Source organism: Sesamum indicum, linkage group LG1 (assembly GCF_000512975.1).
Source record: "Sesamum indicum cultivar Zhongzhi No. 13 linkage group LG1, S_indicum_v1.0, whole genome shotgun sequence".
Classification (NCBI taxonomy): Eukaryota; Viridiplantae; Streptophyta; class Magnoliopsida; order Lamiales; family Pedaliaceae; genus Sesamum; species Sesamum indicum.
Window position 1 is genome coordinate 13,038,340 of NC_026145.1, and position 11,409 is coordinate 13,049,748.

Below are 11,409 nucleotides of genomic sequence, written 5' to 3' on the forward strand. Positions count from 1 at the left end.
TATATAAAAAAAAAAAAAAGACTCTAATTAATAGGGTCTATTCTGTTGTTGACTATTAAAAAACATTATTTAAAAATTTGCAGACAGCAGGAGGGAGGAAGGAGTCATAGGTTAGGCCATCGGAAAACAAATGATACCACAAAGTTTCCGACAGCTTTAAGTGTTCAAACATTATGATAACATTTTATATTGAAATTAGAGTAATTATAATAAGTTATCAGCAGTTTTATTATTTAAGATTATCTTAGGAATTAGGGGAGAGAGTGTGGTCCAAATATTGTGGAATTAACCAAATCTCTTTGAATAGGTATACCTCCTCAACTGCTGCTTCCTTAGTTAATACTTGATTCTTGTACAATAGTATTTATTACCCGTATAAATTTTAGTTCTTTGAATTATATAATAAGTATAATATGGATAATTATACTGTTTTCTTTTAAATTTTAGTGTAGTTACATATAAAACCGTGAGGTTTGAAAAATCACATCTAATATCGATATTTGTTTCTGTATTGGATTTGCTTATATTTGCAAAAAAACTTGAACTCAAATCCTTATTTACCTCAAGTTGGCTTATTATTGATTTATTGTAAGACAAACATATCTTTTATGACCAAAACTACCCTTATAAGGGTGAAAATATACCTCCTCACATGCATTAACGTGTGAAAATTTTGACTAATAAAGCGATCTATTTATCAAGTAAAAACGAACATTAGGAGTAGTAGATGTAAATTATCAAACCATATAAAATCCACGTGTAATTACATCAAATTTTAAGGGAGGATGTTGGATTATCCCTAAATATAATATGATTGATGCACAATTTATTTATTTAATATTTTTGCGACCTAGTATAATTTTTGGATTTTATAATGGGAAAAAGATTTTTCATAAGGACAAGTAGTGTCATAATAAGAATAACATTAATACAAATAAATAAATAAACTTATATATTTTGTTTATTTTTTCTTCAAGCAATAGAGCACGAGAGAAAATAAGAATAATATAAACAAACAAATAAATAAATATATAGTTATCTGCTTTTCATGGTACAATATGATCATCACTATTCATTATCATTTCAAAATTATTAAACATAAAATCATTTAACCTACAACAAAGCACTATTTTTCATATTTATTTAAATTATTATTGAATTAAAAATATATTTAAATTCAATTTGATTAATAATTGAATCGAACTCGAACGACTTTTAGTTGCATTAAACTTGTGTTGTGCTCGAGCCGAGTTTGAAAACTTATAAAGTGAAAATTAAGTTCAAGATCCGATTAGTTAAAATTATCGAATCAATTGAATTTAGATCGAATATCACGTAGTTTGATTAAAATTTTCAGGCATGTGTGTGATTCGGATTTGGATGGCAGAATATTGTGAAAATTAGGAATAAAAAACATAGAATAAGAATCATTAAACAAAATTGACCAATAGGCATCCATATATATGGTATAAAATAATATGGGCATATATCCCTTGGAATTTTAAATCAATTAAATGTAATGGGACCAATCTTTTAATTTAATTCTCTATATATATATAAATATAGAATTAGCATCTAATTTTAGCTTTCTTAGCAAGAACTATATATATAAAAATCACATAATTATACTATTTTCTGTATAGGATTAGGATGCAGTCTGACTTTAAAAACAAATATTAATTTATTTTTGGAGGTTAGTCCAGAATGTTAGGATAGGATCAAATTTATTAGTAGTAAGAACTTGTGTGGGTTAAAGTAGACGTGCAAGCCTCGTCTTAACCTTAACTTTATCCTAAACCACATATTATTAAATCCATAATTACAATTAATGATGTTGGTTAATAGGGACAGCGGATAGGATAAGGGGGACACCTCTCTCACTCCCCAATCCCATTCACGCGCCTGCACTCATTATGCAATATACCATATATTATTAGCTATTGTGGCACGTCATTGTTATGTGTATATAATAATTTTTTTATATTTTAAATTATATTATAAATAAGAGTAAAATATATATATTGGTATATTTATATTAATAAAATAATAATAATAATTTATCAATTAATATAAATTTTTAAAAGTTGAATAAGTTAGTTGTTTTATTATAAAGGGTATTTTTTACTTTACAAAAAATTAGTGCGGTGGTGTCATTAAGCATCGCTTGTGAGTGTGGAAGGATTTTGCTTTTTATATCAGTGTAGATGAAAGAAAAATTTTATCGTACTAATTTTTAAGTAGTTATATTTATCCTTAATTTTATTTATTCTTTTAAAAGAAAATTTGATCAGTATAGTGATTTCAATATCTGTTAATAATTTTATAATTATAATTTTTCTTTTGTCACATCACGTTTCTTTGTCTTTTTCCTTCCCTCACACTATGATTATTTCTTTTTTCTCTCCATTTTACATTTTTAATTCTTTTTTATATGCTCTAGGAATCGTATGAGTTGACGACTAATTTTCTAAAAAAGAAAAGTATATGATAATCATCTAAATTTTCTGTACACAAAATACCAAATGTAATATGAATTTGTCCATTTTTCCCGACTGATCACCTAATTAGCCACTCCAAATTAGTGCTAATTATTATCCTTAAACATGGGTTGTCGGACGAATCGATGATAGTTGATGGGTTTATTTTATGAGAAAAAGTACTTGTCACGATGTTTGTTGACGTAACTCTTGACCTAAACTTGATAAATCACGTTGTTTGAGGTTGTCCTCATGTTAAATGAATTCTTGTACTTAACAACTGATCTTTTGACGAGCATATTCTTGCATATGTCTTTGTTGTCATGGTCATATGTATATATATATATATATAGATATAGCTTCATAATCCAAATCACAAGTTATATTGTAATTTTGTCGATAATATTTTGGTCTAGTAGTTATAATTAAGCATAAGTCTACATAATATCATCTTACGTTATTAAAATTAATAAGATAAGGTAGATTCTTATTATGATTAAAGACATTAAATTTTGTGGTTTAGCGATTAAAAATTTGACTTTTTTTAGAAAAAAAAATAAAAAGAGATCGATTTCGTATATAAATATTTGGTGGGAATAGGATGACTGGTCCAGCCGCCCTGTCGAGAATGGAGCGTCTTTTGATTTAATTTATTGGGTTTGGGTTCGGAGCTGATCTCAAATCTTGTCCATAACCCGTCGTAAACTAGCTCAAAATCATGTTTGTAAGTATATTAACATAATCATTTTTTATTAAAAAATTATAAACAATAAGTTTTTTTTAAATATATCTATAATATTATATAAGAAAATCCTTTTAGCATACCAACTTTTGAATATCTAAATTTACCCTTTAATTCAGTTCTTCCTTTTAAAAAGCTGGTCAGAATAATAATTTTAATATTTGTTAATAATTACATAATTGTAATTTTTTCCTCTCAACGCACTACTCTATATTTTTCTCTCATTTTTTTCATGTTTTTCTTTCTCACAATTTTTTATATTTTTAATAAACTCACTCCATTTATTTTTACTTTCCTACCTCACTCCATATTTCTTTTTTTTTCACAAATTTATTTCTTTCTCATCGCCTTACACTATGTTTGTGTCTTCCTCTTTTATCTTATACTATAACTTTTTTTATATATTCGTGAGAATTTCATGATATATATATATATATATATATATAAGTTGAGTATTTGGTGCGTTAATATTACTTTCTCTTACACACAATAAAAAAAGAAGGGGAAGCAAATCGCATAAGTGACATTGGCTTGGCAGTTTCAACGACTCAACTAATCATGAGTCACAACCTCCAAAAAGTGATGTACAAAAAAATTCACCTCGTCGAAAACACTATCATCACATGCCACGTGTACGGGCCCAAACTCATCAACGTTACCCTGCCCAAGGAATTGATGAAGGCAGTAAACTTGTCAAATAACGATGGGCTTCAAATTCCACGTGAAATTTTCTTTCAAGCCACGTAACGCCGTTGGTCCACGACAACCCCCATTAGAATAAGATGATGAGGTGGAAACTTTGAATAAACTTGAAAAATAAATTGTGTATATATATATATATACTAATATAAAAAAAATACATATACATTTTCATTCACAAATAGCAATCAATAATATTATCATACAACTTTTTTATTGTATACTCTTAAATTGGTTTTAATTTTTTTAATTTGTTTTTAAAATTTTAAAATTATTTAATATATGCACACAAAAACGATATTGTACGACGGTTAGTATATATAACATATATTTCAAAGAAAATAAAGCATGCAATTTTGGCATGCTTAGTTGTTTATTATTTCATATATATTTTGGTCCCAATTGGGTGAAAAATAAAATGGATCCAACCAATAATCAAAGTTCAAGTATTTCTTGACTTTGTAATATGTCACTAGACATCAATTTTGAATTGGTCACACCAATCTAAGGAATTTCCCTTCTCATTAAATGGGAAAACATTTTTTTTTTCTTTTTTGGGTTGAAAGGGACTAATAGTTGAGAATATAAGGGTTATAACATGGGATTTAAATTAAATATTTTTCATTTACAGTAGATTTTGAATATTATTCAGGTGGTGAAAATCGATAGATTGATTTTTGACCCAAACAATGTTGTAAGGAAGAGTCAAGAGGTTTTCCGACCAACCTCTATAGTTGAATTGAGCCCTAGTTTATTAAGTGGTATAATTTTTAGTTATCAATATTTACTATTTAAATTACACCAGAAATAAATCTTAAATTTCTAAAATTCTAAACTTGCACGTATATATATATATATCAATCGATACGATTTAATACATTATTTATTATATTTGGATATTCAAAATTGGTGAAGTACATTAAAACAAAACAAACAAATGAAGAGTTATTATGAGAATAGAATCATAGATATATATACATATCCACATAAATGAATTATTTATTTATTTACTTCAATTTTATTTGCTTTGGCCACCCCCAGATTAATGTCCTCTAATTTGGAAACAAAATGGGTGGGCCCACTTAAAATATGCGAAAGTTAATAAAAACCACCAACCTCCGACGTTGATGCTTTCTTCGCTTCACGGTGCTGATCCCTCCACTGTTTTATGACCTACGTGGACTCACCTCATTTTATTTTCCCTCAACCATGTTTTCCAAGTAATCACATTCAGGTCCTTTTAGTTTGACTATTTACTATTCTCATCCCTCATTCGGAAATTGATGTTTCAGCTGACACCTCCTCGTTAATTTTGAAGGCATATTTGAAGGGTTTCACTGGAATTTTCCATGTTGTTTTCCTTAATTGTCCTTTTCTCATCTTGTTTCTCCATCTAAATTTCATAAATTGCTACATCACTAAGTAATTTTTAGTTCTAATGATTTATTCTTAAGAATTATTACGTATAATTGTAAGTCTCCGGTCATTATAAATAAAGGTAAATAAGACCATACTATCATTAAGAAAAAATAAGGATAAAGTTGTAAATTTTACCTATAGGGACAAGTATTTTGTCGATCTCTTAACTTCAGAAAATCGAATTATATCACCTTTTTAAATATAAGTTTCAAATATTATAATAATAAATTATAGTTATCTGCATAAAATTTTAATTATATTATGAAATTCATACTTTAATTAATTAACTAACGTTCAAGTAATAAATATTTTTAAATTTATATAAATTTGAAGTTATTTGAAATTCTTTCCTATGTGGGATGAAGATCTAGAATTTGGTGGGAAAGTATAGACTATAGACTACTCAATTATTAGGGTAATGAAGGAGAGTGGATACATTTATTTCCCCAATTATGAACCCTAGTTTTCCATGTTTGCCCCAAAATGGCTCTATTGCATTCTCAATGACAAAAAGTAACATTATTAATTTCAAGCCCATAAAATCTATCTTTTTTTTTTTTTTTTGCATCAAAAGAAAATTTCTATCCAAATTATTTTATGCAAATTGATCATATGATACGTTGAAGACTATCATACTTATTATACGATTGATTGTTGTTTTTTTTAATTATACGCAAATCACATGATACGAGTAATTAACCAATTCTATAATTTATTAGTTGCGATCGAACCCAAAATGTCACGCTAAGGTAAATGAGTTGGTATTTAAAAGTTAACATTTTGACTGTCTTTATGTGTATTAAGAATAGTGGTACGTTGCATTTACTTAGGCTAATATTTGAATGGAAATTTGTGTTGCTTGCCCATATAGAAATGCTCAAAATGTGTATGTTCACATCACTTTAACTATAGATTGACCCTACCCTAATTATTGATATTTATAGTTGAGATAATGAAAAAACGAGGAAAAAAATGGTAGGTGATCAATTGTTTGTATCGTCACCAAATTGGATAGCTATAACTCTACTGACCTCAGCAGCCATAAACTGAGTCATTTGAGTATCTATTTTTGGATTAGAATCACAATTATGCCCTTCGTTATATTAATACATGTCAATTTAAATTATGAATTGTGTCTGTCGATTTATCGTTAAATACATTCCTTATATTCCATCCCGCTCTTTAGAGGTAGGGATGGCAATGGGATGGTGCACTGCAATTTGGCGAAATTTAAAATCCACATCGACCCGGATCCACCCTGCCCCACTCGCTTCTGTTATGGTTGGACTAAAAGCATGTGCGATTGCGCCACAAGCTTTTCTCGACTCAGAGAGTCTAACTCATAAAAATCTGGTTAAAATTTATTTCTCTTTCAATTAATTGTATTTTTCATAGTAACATATCGTTATGCTGAAAGTTATATTTATTTTATGAAAATAAATATAAAATATTGTCAGAACAGGTTTTGATCGAGTTTGGCAAAATTTGAGACCCATCTTGAATTTGGTCAAATCCATAGAATTAAACTCATTCCCAAACTCGATATTAGTTTCTCAGTAAAAAAAAAAATGGTGTGTTGCTTCTTTTAGCCCTAAAATAGTAAATTTGGTTCATTTTTAATTTTTTTCATTGAAAAAAAATGTTTATTTTTTTCTTTTAACCCCAAATTAGTTGTAAGTTCTCATTGATTTTATTTCTTTTTCAGTCAAAAAAATCTGGTTATTTGCTTCTTTAAATTTAATTATTTACTTCTTTTGACCCTAAATTTGTAAGTTTTTAGATCCTTAGTTTTCTTAGTAAAAATGATTTTATTATTTGCTTCTTTTGAAAATTTCTTTTTTATTTTTTCAAGATAAATAATTTAAAACTGTCCACATAAGATGATTACATTCACTACCACATTCTAACCTATAATGATTGAGAAACTTCCTTGTTGCTTTTACTTTTCTTGTTTATTTTAGGACAAATGTCCCTTTTTGAACATTTGTCATGGTGAAAAACATAAGGTACTTCTATTATTGGCTTGGGAATTTGAAACAAAACCCTCAATAATTGCTTCAACTAAACAGTGTACAACCATTATTAAGGTGGTGCCAATTTTCCATACTTACTTTTTACTATTTATTGAAGGGTAAATTACAACAAACTTATCTGAGATTTGACATAATTATAAATACTTTTTCGTTATGAAAAAATACAAATGTCTCCATGATGTTTGATGAAATTATGTAATTCTTAAATGGATGTATGAAATTATGAACTATACCCTTGCTGTATATTTTTAGTAAAAATAAAAACTTATAAGAAAAAAGTCAGATGGAGTGGATGAAAAATTTTAAAAAATAAAAAAAAAATTCACTTAACAAATAAAAAATCATAAAAATTTACGAAATAAATAAAATTTTAATTTTTAGTTCACGAGGGCATTTTGATCAATTCATAATAAAAATATATAACAACCTTATGGGGACTAACAGAATAGGGTAATTGTTAGACGACCGTTCAAATTAGAAGAGTATTGATAATTTTTCAAATAATAAGGGGTATTCGTAATTATACAAAATCTCATGAGAGGTTTACCCTTTATCTAAATCCAATGAATTACGTAGCAATTATAGTTATATTTACTATTTGATTGATCTTTATTTTTGAACTATACATAATCACATAATAAGTGTATATATAATATGCGATTGGTTATAATCTACCAAATCTGATTTAGATTAAAATTTTCTATTATGACATTAAATTTTGGCCCACCAGCATAGAGATATAGTACTTAAATAATAATAATAATAATTATTATTTTCTACATGTTGGTAGTTCGGTATTTCAATAAGGATGTAAAGTTTATTAATTTATTTGAGTGTATTATAAGCGAGCAGTGGCTGAACTTAACTGACTTCTAATTTTACCGAGCACGTTAAATTCATCATTTTATATGAGTGTATTACGAGTTCACAACTTATAATATTTGATCTGATGGAGAATTGAATTTAAAATTTGAGTTTGTTGACGAGATGCGATGATCGAGTTGAGCAATATTCAAACAAATTTATGTTACGAAAATACTTGATAATTATTATCTTTTTTTAGCCACAATAAATTTATCTGACTTGCTTTATATATATACAAAGAAAAAAGTTCAAAAGGTGTTAGAAAAAAGGTGTTCCAAAAACAATATTTTCTTCAAAAAGTTAAGTCAAGTCCCAAATACTTCCCTCTATATGTGCTTTATTTGGTACTTTTCTTGTGCCTTTGGCCAAAGCTACAATTTTACACAAAAGGACTATAAATGGAGGAAAATTACATCCAAATCCTAAAAAATATGATTATATTTATCATATAATTAATCATTCTTTCCAAAATGTGAAGCGCTTATTCACCAATTAGAATCCATTTATTTCGTACTTTGGTTCCTACGATCAATTTATATTGTTATTTGGAAAAATCACAATTTTGGTCTTGTAACTATAGGGAGGTGGCAGAATCCATTTTTGCAATTAAACCCTATAACCAAAATAATTTCACAAATTGAACACAAAATTGACCAAAAAATACTATGTGACCTGCACATGACCCAAATAAATTGGGATTCCGACCAAATTGTTAATGTGTTTTTATTATTATTATTATTTTGGAAAAAAAGGCATGGATAGAGATGGGCAATTTTGAGATTCCTCTATTTGTAGCATTAAGACCACACACAACTGCAAATGGACAATTTGGTGGGGACTCTTTGATTGAGGACTTCCCCTTTCCCTATTCTCAACTGTTGCCTATGCCTAGCTTTTTCAGGGCTTTTTCTTTTCTATTTTTTTTTCTTGTGGTACAAATAATTAGTTAGATATTTTCTATAAATAATATGAATTTTACAATATTTGTGATAAAGGCCAATTCTTATTTTTTTATACTTTTTAATAATTTTAATTTTGAAATATCATATTTCTTTTTAGTATTAATGGGATTTGTGAGTGTAGAAATATTTACTGATAAAGAAGTACTTAATCAGTAAAAAAAAAAAAATGTAATAATGGGCATTAGGTACCCAACTTACCGGTGAAAAGAAAAATCCACTTCATTAATTAATGGCATTAATTACAATATTAATTGATCTTTTGTTGCTTTCTTTTTATGATAAGTCTAAATAAATTGATATCTTTTAAAAATAAATAAATAAATAAATTGATACACATAAATGAGCTTACCTAAATTGATACCTAATAAATATTTTGAAATTTTCATACAAGGATTTACTTTTTAGACTAATTAAATAATCCCTAAAACAAAAGGACTACCAAATTATACCGTTTTCATTAATTTAATTTATTTTAATTAATAGAAATGAGTCTCTGAAAAACTGCCACAGTTCGTATATCATAATTGTCTAAAATATTTTTAATTGTCCTAATTATTCACAATTAGAATGTTATTAGTTTCATTAATAATTATTTATTTATTAACATTTAATAAATTAAATATATTAGTTTTAAATAATTATTTATTTCTCCTATTATTTTTATTAATTATATATTGATGTAATAAAAATAAAAATTATATTTACACACGCGCGTGAAACGCACCAATTTACAATATAACGGACCACATTGTAATGAAGGCACACGTGGTATTAGTAGCATCCAGGCACACGTAAAGCCCGGAGTAGAGGAGTAGAAGTAACCATGGTTAAAGGAAGGGCCCACCGCGGTTAGTAGAGTGTATGCACTAAACCCATCCTACTACTATGCCTGTAAGTAACACGACAAAGCCCACTTCTCTCTACAAGAAAACCACTTAACGTCAGAGACAAACGCCGTTACTTGCCAACCCATTCTCGTCCCCTCACACGTCTCACGCCGTTAACTTTGTCCTCATTAATACTGCTCCCCCCAGCACAGTCTCACCTACCGGGTATTCAGGTCTACCAAGCAAGGCCTCGTTTGGTTTTTCTTTCTCCATAGCTGTTTTCTTCTATTTTGTCCCAAAATTGGTTTTTTTTTTTTTTTTTTCCAAAAAAGATTTTAAAAGTCGTTTTTTTCTATCTAAAATTAAAGAGATATCCTAGTAAGAATAATTGGACAGTATTTTTGTAATATAGAATATAAGCGTAAAAATACAAGAACTATTATAATAAATTGATAATTATAAAGTCGAGTTTTTGTAATTGTGAGAAAATTTATGGATTAATTGCTTAAATTTTAATTGTTACTATTTAGTTGTAAAATATAATTTAGTATTAATATAAAATGCAAAAGCAGCAATACACGACGAGTAAATATTTATGTTGTATAGATAAACATCTTAAATGGCCATCTTAATTGCATGAAAGAATAATATTTTATTTGATTTTAAATAAATAAGTAGCTGAACTATATTATGTTAATTTTTGGAAGTATTAAAATCAGAATCAAATTCAAGGAACTAATGTGTGCAAATTAATGGGACTTTCTTCTAATTCTATCCTTAGATTTTAGAAAAATCAAAATCCCATAGGAAAAAAGTTTTTCAAGGAATGATTATCAATGCTTTTATAATAGATTATTATTTTTAAATTCTGTTGGAACTTATTCGTTGTTTTGAATTGTCGATATATGAGATTTATTTTTAAATTTAAATATATTATATAGTTTAATAAATCTAGAAATGTTTATTTGGTAAAATGTAATGGAAAATTTGATGCATCAAAATTCTATTGAATTAAGTAATTATTATTATGTTTTGAATATTGCAGTTTGATTATGGGTATAGAGAATTTATTAGCAAATGTCATGAACATGTCAAAAGATAAAATAGAAAGAAAACCGAGTTTACTGAGCTCCCAAACGTGGCGTTAACATTTAACCGGGTGTAAGCGAAACCAGTCAGTGTCGTGGTGGGTTAAACAATTAACTGCGGTTGAAAAATCATTACTAACTCGACACCCTTTGTCGACTCCTCTGGTAATGAAAAAGCATTCTCTCTCTCGAATTTCTCTCTCATCACTTGTTTGCTGCGAGAACTCCCATACCCTTTGGCTCCCCATGCTTGAGGACATACTTGCTATACTTGAACATACGCAATAGGGAAGGGAAA